Raw genomic sequence first — 14,289 nt, forward strand, 5'->3', positions numbered from 1 at the left:
ATTATTAGAATAATATTATTAATTATATTATATATTTATTATCATATTATTTGAATTATTAATATAATTATAATCAATTTATATGGAAGCGATAGTTATATTAATTATAAATTATTTATAATATTATATAACTATTAATACTATAATTATTAACTTAATTCTAATTATTAAGTTATAATAATAATAATATTCAATAAAAAATTAAATTATGAATAATTTATTATTTAATTAGATATAAAAAAAATAATTTTAGTAATAAATTTGATTAATTGTATCAAATAATTTTAAATATTTAGTTTACTTTAAACTAAATATAGTAAAAATTTTATAATTAATTTAATTAATATGTTATTATAATTAGATATAACTATTTATTAAGTAATTTATTAATAAGAGATTTAAAAACTAATACTAATCTATTCATATTTAAATAATAATTTAAATAGTCAAACAATTATTTATATTAGCAAACAAATTCTTGATAATATATTGAATATATTAACTTATTATTAATGTTAATATTAATTATATTTTAGGTTTTATTTAATTAATTGTTAATTAAATATTATATTTTAATTAATAAGAGATTTAAAAATTAAATTTGTTTAGCAAACCAGTTCAAATAGTTATGACTATTTGAACAATTATTTATCTCTATTCATATAAGCTTATTTAGAGTGAAATATTGATTCTTAATTATAATATAAAGATATAGAATTAAAATAATCATAAATATTTTAATTATTGATTAATAAATTATTGATTCAATAGACTATTCACATATACATTTAATTATTATACTATTTGATTATTATAAAATTATTAACTAATTTAAATATATATATATTATTAGTATAGTATTATAGTTAAAAAAAAATAGGTCTACCAAACAAGTTCAAATAGTCATGACTATTTGAATAATTATCTGAATATATTTACAAATTATTATAATTAATATAATAATTTAATCTGTTCAAATAATTAATTTATTATAACTTATTATTATATTATATTTAAGTATAATTATAATCAAAGTATTTCTATAATACTAATTATTAATAATGATATTATTATTATAATTTAATAATAGATATAGTAATAATAAGTAATATATTATCAAATTATAATAATTTAATTATTATATATATAATAATAAGAACGATTTAAAATAAATAATTGTTCTAATAGTCTTAACCATTTGAATTTGTTCAGTAAACACATTATTAACAATATTTAATATATATTATTACTATTTTATTTATAATATTTAATAAATTATCTATTAATTAATAATTAATAAATTATATAATAACATAATATGACATTTATAAAATAATAGTTATCAAATTTATAAGTTAATATAAATTAATTAAGTTATTATATTATATATGAAGAATTTAGATATATAAAACAATTTATAATTTCAATATAATCATTATATTAATAATAGTTTATAACATATAACTTGATTAACTAATATTAATAATTATATAATTTAATTATGTAACAATTGTTTATAACTTATTTGTTATTATTAATAATTTAATAATTATTTTTAGTTATTTGATAATTATTCAAATATTAATTATTATTATAGTCATTTGGTTTAATAATTATTCTAATAGTACTAATAACATTTATTATTATAACTATAGTATATTTATATTTAAAAAATATAACATCACTTTGAGAATTAATTTATTATAAAAATTATATATTATTTTATTTATTAATATATACAATTATAATTAAATATTATGATTATAATATGACCATTTGAATGATTTAATAATTTAGTAATTATATTAAGTATAATATAAATTATTAAATAATTTATTGGAATTATTAAAATACTTATTTTTTAAGTATATAATTATAATTATAATTATAATTAATATATTTGTTTATTAATAGTTTAATTTATTGCATTAATTATTTAATGAATTATTTATTTCAAATCGTTATGACTTTTTGTACTATTGTTTAATTATATATTTGTTTAAATTATTATTATTTAAACTATTAATAATTTATTAATTGTTTTATTTATAACAATTGTTTAATATTAAATTAATTATATTATATAAATTTAGTAAACTATTCAAATAATAGTACAAAAAGTATTAATAATAAATTGTTATAAATAATTACTTATTTGATTTCTAATGATATTAATTAAATTTTACTATTTAATAGTATTAATTATAAGTTTGAAATATAAATAATTAATAATCGATTTGAAATAGATAATTGTTCAAATAGCCATAACTATTTGAACTGATTCGATAAAATAATTTATGTTTTAAATCTCCAACTTCTTAATTTTTGAAATATTAATAAAGTAATATTATTTTATTTTGGATAAGCTTTTATGAAATGAAACAATTGTTTTATGATAAAACAAAAGGTCATAATGATTTTAAAATGATAATTGTTTAAATAGTCATAACTATTTAAACTTGTTTGCTAAACAAATTTATTTTTTAATTCTGTGCTTATTAATTTTTTGAATGTTAATAAAATAGTATTATTTTATTTCGAATAAACATGTATGAACTAAACAATTATTTTATGACTAAACAAAAGGTCAGAATGATTTAAAATAGATAATTATTGTAACAGTCTTAACTATTTGAAATGGTTCAGCAAATACATTTATTTTTTAAATCTCGTACTTATTAATTTTTAAAATATTATTAGTTTATTATTAATTAATAATTATATTTTAGTATAATTAATAATTAAATATATATTATAATTAATTATAGTAAATAAAATTAGTTATTTAAAATATTAATTATTAATATATTCTATTAATTATTAATAGAATTATATTTAATATATAAATATTAATATTTTAAAATTTATTAAATATTATTATACGAATATAAATATTATTATTCATAATTGTTGTTTAGCAATATTTTGAATCTTATAATATTATAGTGTAATATAATTAAATTATAGTCAAATTAACTAATATAGAAAAAGGAAAAAACTACAATAAAATATTTTATATAGTTATTTTATAATAAAATATTTATAAATAAACATTATAAAAAAATATGATTAGTTTCCTTGTACTAATCTGTATATTAATATAAATATTAATTTAACAAAATAGCTTTATTTTCTAAAATTTTACTTATTAATTTTTAGAATATTAATAAATTTATATATTTTATTCAAAATATGCTTGCATGAACAGAACCAATTGTTTTATGAAAAAACAAATTGTCATAATGTTTTGAAATAGATAATTGTTTAGATAGTCATAACTATTTCAACTTGATCGATAAGAAACAATTGTTTTACAACAAAATAAAATGTCATGACAATTTGAAATAGATAATAGTTCAAATGGACATGACTATTTGAACTGGTTTAGTAAACTAATTAATTTTTTAAATCTTCAACTTATTAATTTTTAGAATGTTAATATATTAGTATTATTTTATTTCAAATAAACTTGTATGAATAGAAACAATTGTTTTATAACAAAACAAAAGATCAAAACGATTTGAAATAAATAATTGTTCAAACAATCATAACTATCTGAACTCACTTGATAAACAAATTTATTTTTTAAATCTTTTACTTATTAATTTTAGAATATTAATTAATTAGAATTATTTTATTCCAAGTAAGCTTGTTTGAACAGAAACAATTGGTTTATGACAAAACAAATGGTCATAATGATTTGAAATAAATAATTGTCAAATAGTTATAACTATTTGTATGTGTTTAGAAAATAGCTTTATTTTCTAAAATTATACTTATTAATTTGTGAAATATTAATAAATTTATATTATTTTATTCAAAATATGCTTGCATGAATAGAACCAATTGTTATTATTTTTTGATTCAAAATATATATTTTATTCAAAATATATATTAATTAATCATTATTATTATTTAAATAATAATAATAAGTTATAATATATATTATAATATATTAATAAATAATCTTAATAATTCATATTATATCATAAACTTATTTAATAGATATAATTATATATTAATAACAACTCGTTAAAATAATTAACATAATTAATTAATTAATTAATAATTAATATTATTAAATGATTAATTATGATAATATAAATATTATAATGTTTCCATAATAATTTAATAATATAAATTAATTATATATACTAATATCTAATAATTTAATATTATAAATTATAATAAACAATATAAATTATTTATCATTAATTTATGATATATATTAACTATCATATATATAAATTATTATATAGAATTATAAGATATTTTAAATTATAATTATTGTTTATAATATTAATAATAATTGTAATTATTAATTATTAATTAATAATTAATATAAACATTTATAATATTAATAATAATTAAACTAATTATTTAATTGTATAATAGTTTATAACATACTAAATATTTTATTTATTAAAAATAACAATATTAATAAATAATTAATTACATAATATTTATTATAATATTTTAATAATAAATTATATATTTAAAATTATTATGACCTTTTGTTTTATCATAAAACAATTATTTTTGTTCATATAAGCTTATTCAAATTAAAATAATATTAATTTATTAATATTTTGACAATTAATAATAAAAAATTTTAAAAATAAATATGTTTATCAAGAAAGTTCAAATACTCTTAACTATTTGAATATTTATCTATTTCAAATCGTTATGACCAATTGTTTAATCATAAAACAATTGTATAAGTTCATATAGGCTTATTTGAAATAAAATGATACTAATTTATAAATATTTCAAAAATTAATGAGTAAGAGATTTAAAAAATAAATTTATTTATCAAAAAAGTTCAAATAGTTATCACTATTTGAACAATATAATTTTAATAGATAAGTTTATATAATTATAATTATAATAGATACAACAATTACAAATATATTTTCATTAATATAATATGATAATAATTATTTAGTAATAATATAAGTTATTTAAATTATAAATGTGTTAAAAATATATTAATATATTAATAATTATTTAATATATTATAATAATATTATATATTATTAATTATTTATTATAATAATAATTTTATTATAACTATTATTATTTTTGTATAATAATAATTATTATAAATAATTATACAATTAATTATAATAATAATTATTTATATAAACTATTATTAAATTGTTATTAATAAATTTTATAATTAGTTTAATCTTTGACTTGTAAATTATATAAACATATAAGAGATTATATGAATATTTAATGATATTTTATTATAACATTTTATCATAATAAGTAACTAAATTATTAATTAATAATAATTATTAATTATTATTATAAATATATTATTCGGTATATTAATATATTATATTCTTAATTATTATTTAGTAATTTAATATCATAATATATTAGATACAATATATTTATTACGAATAATTTTATATATTGAATTGAATTATAATAAATAATTCAATTATGAAATATTAATAAATTCATAATTTTATAATTATAATAATATTAAATTCTTATTATAACTTATAATAAAATAACTTAATTACTATTAATAATTAAATTAAAATTAAAATATAATTATATCAAATAATTTTAATTATAACTTATAATTAATTATAATATTAATAGTTAGTATTAATATATATGTCCAATTAAATTTATAATAAATAATTATTATATAATATATATTATAAAATTATAATTACATATTATAATAATTAATATGATTCATAAAATATTATTAATAATATTTAATTATAATAATTTATTAAACTATTACATGATACTATATAAATTAATTATTATAATAAATAGTAATAATATTATAAATATTAAGTAATAAATGACTACTAGTTTAAAATTGAAATTATATTTAATATATTAAATTATAATAGCCAAATTGATAATTATACTATATAATTACTAAATAAAGATTAAAAATAATATTCTAATTTATAAGCCAAGTTATTTTAATTGTTTTCATTATCATTTTCAGATTTTTATATTTTATCCATCCCTGTACCTATACCAAAAGGATATTTTAAATTTATCTTATTTTTGCAGGTATTTAATCAATGTGAGTAATTTTCATACACATAATTTTTAAAAGAAATAATAAATAAATTTAATTTTTTAATTTTTATCTTCTATAGTTAGATAATTTTTTATAAATATATTTTTCAATAACAATATATTAATTCTAATTAATGTAAAATAATAATTTATATTATTTAATAAAAATCTATATACTAAATATATATAAATATATACGTAGGGTATGAGTACGGATACGAGGTGTGTACATTATTATCCGTCTCCATTTTCGTATCTAATAAAAATTTAAAATCATATCCATTCTTATCCTCATATCATTAAACTTATCATTATAAGTCTAAATAATAATTTATTATTTATAAATAATATTGTAAATAACATAAAATAAACCAACTATAAATTAATAATAAGTTTTTACTTATATAGTTGATTAATTAAATATAATAATATTAAAATTATTAGATAGATATTATAGTATAAATATTAATTTATTAGTAATTTATTAAAAAGTAAAATTAATATTATTAATAACAAAAATATTTGTAATAATAATATAAAAATTAATAATAATTATTAATAGTTAACATTGGAAAATATTGAAATTATTTTATATTAATATCATAATAAACTCTTCACATTTTGTAACTGGATATAGTATTATTTTATTATTATTTTGAATAATAATAATTATTACATAATTATTTTAACTAATTCAGTAAACAGATTTATTTTTTAAATTTCTTACTTATTAATTTAGGTAATATTAATATTTAGTATTATTTTTTTCATTTAAGCTTGTATTAACTGAAACAATTGTTTTATGATAAATCAAAATGTTATAAAGATTTTAAATAGACAATTATTAAAATAGTAATAACTAATTGAACTTATTTGGTAAACATATTTATTTTTTTTAAATCTCTTTCTTATTAATTTTTCAAATATTATTAATTAGTATTAATTTATTTTGAATAAGCTTGTATGAACTGAAACAATTATTTTATGATTAAACAAAAGGTCAAATATTATAATAATTGACTATTTCAATTAATAAATATTTATTAATAAATAATTATCTATTTTAAATCATTATTAATATTATATTTTAAATCATATTATAATTTATGATACTATTTGTTAATAACTTAATTAAAAAATTAGTTATTAATTTTTTATAATTAGTTTATAAAAAAACTATTCTGTTATTATTTAAATTAATAATAATTTAAATAAATGTTGTATTAATAACTTATTAATATAACTTATTATTTATTAGTATACTATAACTAATTTTATAGTATAATATCAAGTATAAATAATAATAATAATAATATAATTATTATAATTCATAATTTAGAAATAAATTATAATAATATAATAATTAATAAATAAACATATATAATTATAATAAATATTATTATAATTATTTAATCTAATTATTAATTTATTAATCTATTCAACAAACTATTTAGTAAGTACTAATCCATAGTACTACTTTATAAAATAATATTTTATTAATTTATTAATAATATTAATAATATTAATTATATTTTATTTGTTACTAATATACTTATATTATATAGTAATTTAATTGTATAATCCGACAATAAATCTAGTAATATAAATAAATTATATTATGAATTTAAATATTAATAATTAATATTATTATTTGATAATATTAACTATAATAGTTGTATTTATTAATAACTAATAATTATTATAAATATCTTATAAATTTTTCGTAAATATTATTAATAATTTATAATATTATATAATTTATAGTATGACTAGAATAACTATATTTTGAATAAGCATGTATGAACTGAAATAATTATTTTTTGGCTAAACAAAAGATCAAAATAATTTGGAATAATTGTTCTAATAGTCTTAACTATTTGAACTGTTTTCTGAAAACACATTTATTTTTAAATCCTTATTAATTTTTGAAATAGTAATAAATTGATATTATTTTATTCTGAATAATTTTGTATGAATAGAAACAATTATTTTATAATAAAACAAAATGTCATAATGATTTGAAATAAATAACAGTTCAAATGGACATGACAATTTAAACTTGTTCGGTAAATAAATTTGTTTTTTAAATCTCTAACTTATTAATTTTTAGAATAATAATAAATTAGTATTATTTTATTCCAAATAAACTTGTGTGAATAGAAACAATTGTTTTATGACAAAACAAAAAATCATAGAGATTTGAAATATATAATTGTTGAAATAATAATAACTATTTGAACTTGCTCGGTAAACAAATTTATTATTTAAATCTTTACTTATTAATTTTAGAAATATTAATAAATTAATATTATTTTATTTCAAATAAGCTTGTATGAATAGAAGTAATTGGTTTATGACAAAACAAATTGTCATAACAATTTGAAATAGATAATTGTTCAAATAGTCAAACTATTGAATGTGTTCAAAAAACATATTTATTTTTAAAATTTTTATTTATTAATTTTTGCAGTTTTAATAAATTTATATTATTTTATTCGAAATAAGCTTGCATGAACAAAACTAATTATTTTATGACAAAACAAATGGTCATAATGTTTTGAAATAGATAATTATTTAGATAGTCATAACTATTTGAACTTGTTTGATAAATAGATTCATTTTTTTAATTCTCTTACTCATTAATTTTCGGTATATTAATAAATTAGAGCTATTTTTATTTCAAATAAGCTTATGTTAACTAAAACAATTATTTTATTACAAAATAAAAGGTCACAATTATTTGAAATAGATAATTATTCAAATAGTTTTCACTATTTGAACTTGTTTCATAAACATATTTATTTTTTAAATCTTTCACTTGTTAATTGTCATGATATTAATAAATTAATATTATCTTAGTTCGAATAAGCTTGTATGAATAAAAACAATTGTTTTGTTACAAAAAAAAAAGTCATAACAATTCTGTTTACAAAACTATTTCAAATAATTATGACTATTCGAATAATTATCTATTTCAAATTGTTATTACCTTTTGTTTTGTCATAAAACAAATGTTTTTGTTTATATAAGTTTGTTTGGAATAAAATAATATTAATTTATTAATATTTCAAAACTTAATACGTAAGAGATTTAAAAAATAAATCTGTTTGCCATACCAATTTAATTAGTTATAACTATTTAACCAAATATTTATTTCAAATTGTTATGACCATTTGTTTTATCATAAAACAATTGTTTCTATTCATATAATCTTATTCGGAATAAAGTAATACTAATTTATTAATATTTTGAAAATTAATAAGTAATGGATTTAGAAAATGTATCTTTTGGCTTGACCAATGCAAACAATTATGACTATTTGAATAATTCTCTATTTCAAATCATTATGACCTTTTGTTTTCTCACAAAACAATTGTTTTTGTTCATACAAGCTTATTCAAAATAACACAATTCTAATTTATTAATATTCCAAAAATTAATAAGTGAGAGATTTAAAAAATGAATCTGTTTACTGAACAAGTTCAAATAATTATGGCTATTTGAACAATTATCTAGTTCAAATTGCTATAACCTTTTGTATTGTCACAAAAGAATTTTTTTCTATTCATACAAGCTTATTTCAAATCTGTTTACCGAATAATTTTGAATAGTTATAACTATTGGAACAATTATTTATTTCAAATCATTATAACATTTTGTTTTGTCATAAAACAATTATTTTTGTTCATATTAGCTTATTCGAATTTAAATAATATTAGTTTATTAATATTTCAACAATTAATAAGTAAAAGATTTAAAAAATAAATATGTTTACCGAACAAGTTCAAATAGTAATAACTATCTAAATAATTATATATTTCAAATCGTTATGGCCTTTTGTTTTGCCATAAAACAATTATATCAATTCATATAGGCTTATTCGAAATAAAATAATACTAACTTATTACTATTCCAAAAATTAATGAGCAAGAGATTTAAAAAATGAATCTATTTACCAAACATGTTCAAATAGTTATGACTATTTGGACAATTATCTATTTCAAATTATTATGACCTTTTGTTTTGCCATAAAACAATTGTTTCTATTCATACAAGCTTATTTCAAATAAAATAATATAAGTTTACTAATATTCCAAAGATTAATAATTAAAAATATATAAAATAAATTTGCTTTTTGAACACGTTCAAAATAATTATGACCATTTGAACAATTATCTACTTCAAATCATTATGACCTTTTGTTTTGTCATAAACCAATTGTTTCTATTCATAAAAGCTTATTTGAAATAAAATAATACTAATTTATTAAAATTTCAAAAATTAATAAGTAAAATATTTAAAAAATAAATTTGCTTACCGAGTGAGTTCAAATAATTATTTATTTCAAATCGTTATGATCCTTTGTTTTGTAATAAAAAAATTGTTTCTATTCATACAAAATTATTCAAAATAAAATAATACTAATTTAATAACCTTTTGAAAAGTAATAAGAGATTTAAAAACTATATCTATTTATCGGACCAATTCAAATAGTTATGACTATTTGAATAATTATCTATCTCAAATCGATATGATTTTTGTTTTGTCATAAAACAATTGTTTCTGTCCATACAAACTTATTCGGAGTAAAATATTGCTAAAATAATAATATTCTAAAAATTAATAAGTAAGAGGTTTAAAAAATAAATGTATTTGTTGAACCAATTGAAATAGTTAAGACTATTATAATAATTATCTATTTCAAATCATCTTGACCTTTTGTTTAGTTATAAAATAATTGTTTAGTTCATACATGCTTATTCGAAATAAAATAATACTATTTTATTAACCTTCAAAAAATTAATAAGCAAGGAATTAAAAAATAAATTTGTTTACCAAACAAGTTTAAATAGTTATGACTATTTAAACAATTATCATTTTAAAATCGTTACGACCTTTTCGTTTTATCATAAAACAATTGTTTCATTTCATAAAAGCTTATCGAAAATAAAATAATATTACTTTATCAATATTTCAAAAATTGAGAAATAACATTACTTTATTAATATTTCAAAAATTAAGAAGTTGGAGATTTAAAACATAAATCATTTTATCAAATCAGTTCAAATAGTTATGGCCATTTGAACAATTATCTATTTCAAATCATTTTGAACTTTTGTTTTGTCATAAAACAATTGTTTTTCATCATACAAGCCTAATTAGAGTAAAATAATACTAGTTTATTAATATTTCAAAAATTAATAAGTAGGAGATTATTTGTTTATTGAACTAGTTCAAATAATTATGACTATTTAAACAATTATATATTTCAAGTCATTATAACCTTTGTTTTGTCATAAAACAATTATTTATGTTCATACAAGCTTATTCAAAAGAAAATAATACTAATCTAATAATATTATAAAAATTAATAATTAAGAGATTTGAAAAATAAATTTATTTGTTGAACCAGTTCAAATAGTTAAGGCTATATGAATAATTATCTATTTCAAATCGTTATATTCCTTTATTTTGTCATAAAACAAATGATTTTGTTAATATAATTTTGTTTAGAATAAAATAATATTAATTTATTAATATTTTGAAAATTAATAAGAGATTTAAAAAATAAATTTGTTTACCAAACTAATTCAATTAGTTATAACAATTTAACAATTATTTATTTCATATTGTTATAACCCTTTGTTTTGTCATAAAACAATTATTTCTATTGATATAGTCTTATTCGGAATAAAATAATGCTAATTTATTAATATTCTAACAATTAATAAGTAACGAATTTAAAAAATGAATCTGTTGGCCTGACCATTGCAAATAGTTATGACTATTTGAACAATTATCTATTTTAAATCATTATGACCTTTTATTTTGTCACAAAACACTTGTTTTTGAATTACAAGGAATATCTAATTAATATTTACATAGTATTTATATTCAAAATAAAACAACTACTTGAATATTATTCATCTTATTCTTAATTGTTATATTCTTATAATTAGCAATTTTATTTACAATTCAAATTATTCGAATATTATAATAAATTATTATTAATTTGTTTACAATGACCAATATTTATTAAATTATTTTTATATTGTTATTTATTTAAGCAATATTTTGAATATAATAATAATATGAATTTAAGTAATATTAAATTGTAAAATTTAAATATAATTAACAAATAAATTATAGTTATAATTAAACGTTAAATATTTTTGAATCTCATTGCATAAGTTACTATTTTGATGTGGCCCTTTATAAAGTCATTGTCCTACACTTTCTCTGAAAATAACATTCTTCAAAAAAATAGGTTTATGATGAAGTAATCTTGGAAGGACCAAGTGAGTCAGCTAAGATTGCGAAAGCAATTATTATTGAGTGCATGTAAAGCCCTTCAAAGGGAATTATTTTAATTTAATATTAATTATAATAGTTATTCAAATAATATTTTAATTTATTAAAATATAATAAATTCAGATATTAAATTAATAATTAATTTATTTTATTGAATATTAACTATTAATAACATATATTTGAATAACTATTATAATTGATATTAAATTAGAATAATTTCCTTTGAATATGTATAATTAATACATAATCATATTAAATTATTATAATCATGATTATAATTCAATATCATAATATTGAATTAATTATAATAATTCAATATTATTATAATATTATTAAATATTATTTAATATATAATAATAATTTATATTTAATAAATTAATAATTAAATAAAGATAATAATAATTTATTTAAATAATAATTCATGATTAATAAATTATTTATTTTAAATATTATTTTATTTTATTTAAATAATCAATTTAAAATATATTAATAGATAATTAAATATAATACAAGCTATTTCTATTAATTTATTTTGGACGGTTTAAATAAGTCAAAACTATTGCAATTATTTAAATTAAAAATAAATAATTAAGTAAATATATAATCATTAATTAATTAAATATAAAACTAAATAATTATATTATTATAAATATATTATTATATTAATTATTAATAAAGTATTAATTAGTATTTAATTGTAATTATTTAAATTTATTATATAGTAATTATATAATAATATTATTAGGATAATTTTAATTATTATCATAATACTAATTTTAATCTATTATAATTTATTTAATAATTATAATCAATATTTTAATCTTTATTAAATAATAATTTATACATTTAAATAACTAATATTTAAATGTTCAAATAATCATAATTATTTAAACTTGATCGATAAAAATATAAATTTTTTAATATTTGTTAATTTGCATGATAATTCAAATAATTACGTATTAATAAGTAAGAGATTTATTTGTATTAATTATAATCCTTATTAATTATAATTAATTATTAATATTTATTATAATTATAATAGAAAATTAATATATGTTAAATTTTAATTGGATTATTAAATATATTAATAATATTAATATAATATTATTAATAATATTAATAATTTATTCAATAGCCATTAATAATATTGTTAATTATTAATAAAATTATTAATTAATGATTCTTAAAATTTTTTTAGTACATACAAGCTAATTTGAAATAATATAATATAATTTTATTAACATTCAAAAAATTAATAAGCAAGAAATTTTAAAAAATAAATTTGTTTATCGAACAAGTTCAAATAGTTATAACTAATTTGAACAATTATTTATTTAAAATCATTATAACCTTTTATTTTATCATAAAATAATTGTTTCAGTTCAATAATAATTTATTGTTTATTATTATCTAAATTAATTTATTTACTATCTCGAATAGAAAAATTATTTTATGATAAAACAAAAGATTATAACGATTTAAAATAAATAATTATTCAAATAGTCATAACTATTTGAATTTGTTCAGTAAATAGATTTATTTTTTAATCTTTTACTTATTAATTTTTGAAATTTTAATAAATTAGTACTATTTTATTTCAAAAAAGCTTTTATGACTAGAAACAATTAGTTTATGACAAAATAAAAGGTCATAACGATTTGAAATAGATAATTCTTCAAATAGTCATAATTATTTGAACGTGTTTAGAAAACATATTTATTTTTTAAAATTTTACTTATTAAATTTTGAAATATTAATAAAGTTAAATTATTTTATTCAAAACAAGCTTGCATGAACAAAGCCAATTGTTTTATGACAAAACAAAAGGTTATAATGTTTTGAAATAGATAATTGTTCAGATAGTCATAACTATTTGAACTTATTCGGTAAACATATTCTTTTTTTAATTCTCTCACT

Source organism: Durio zibethinus, chromosome 25 (assembly GCF_047325235.1).
Source record: "Durio zibethinus cultivar Kanyao isolate XHJ-2024 chromosome 25, ASM4732523v1, whole genome shotgun sequence".
Taxonomy (NCBI): domain Eukaryota; kingdom Viridiplantae; phylum Streptophyta; class Magnoliopsida; order Malvales; family Malvaceae; genus Durio; species Durio zibethinus.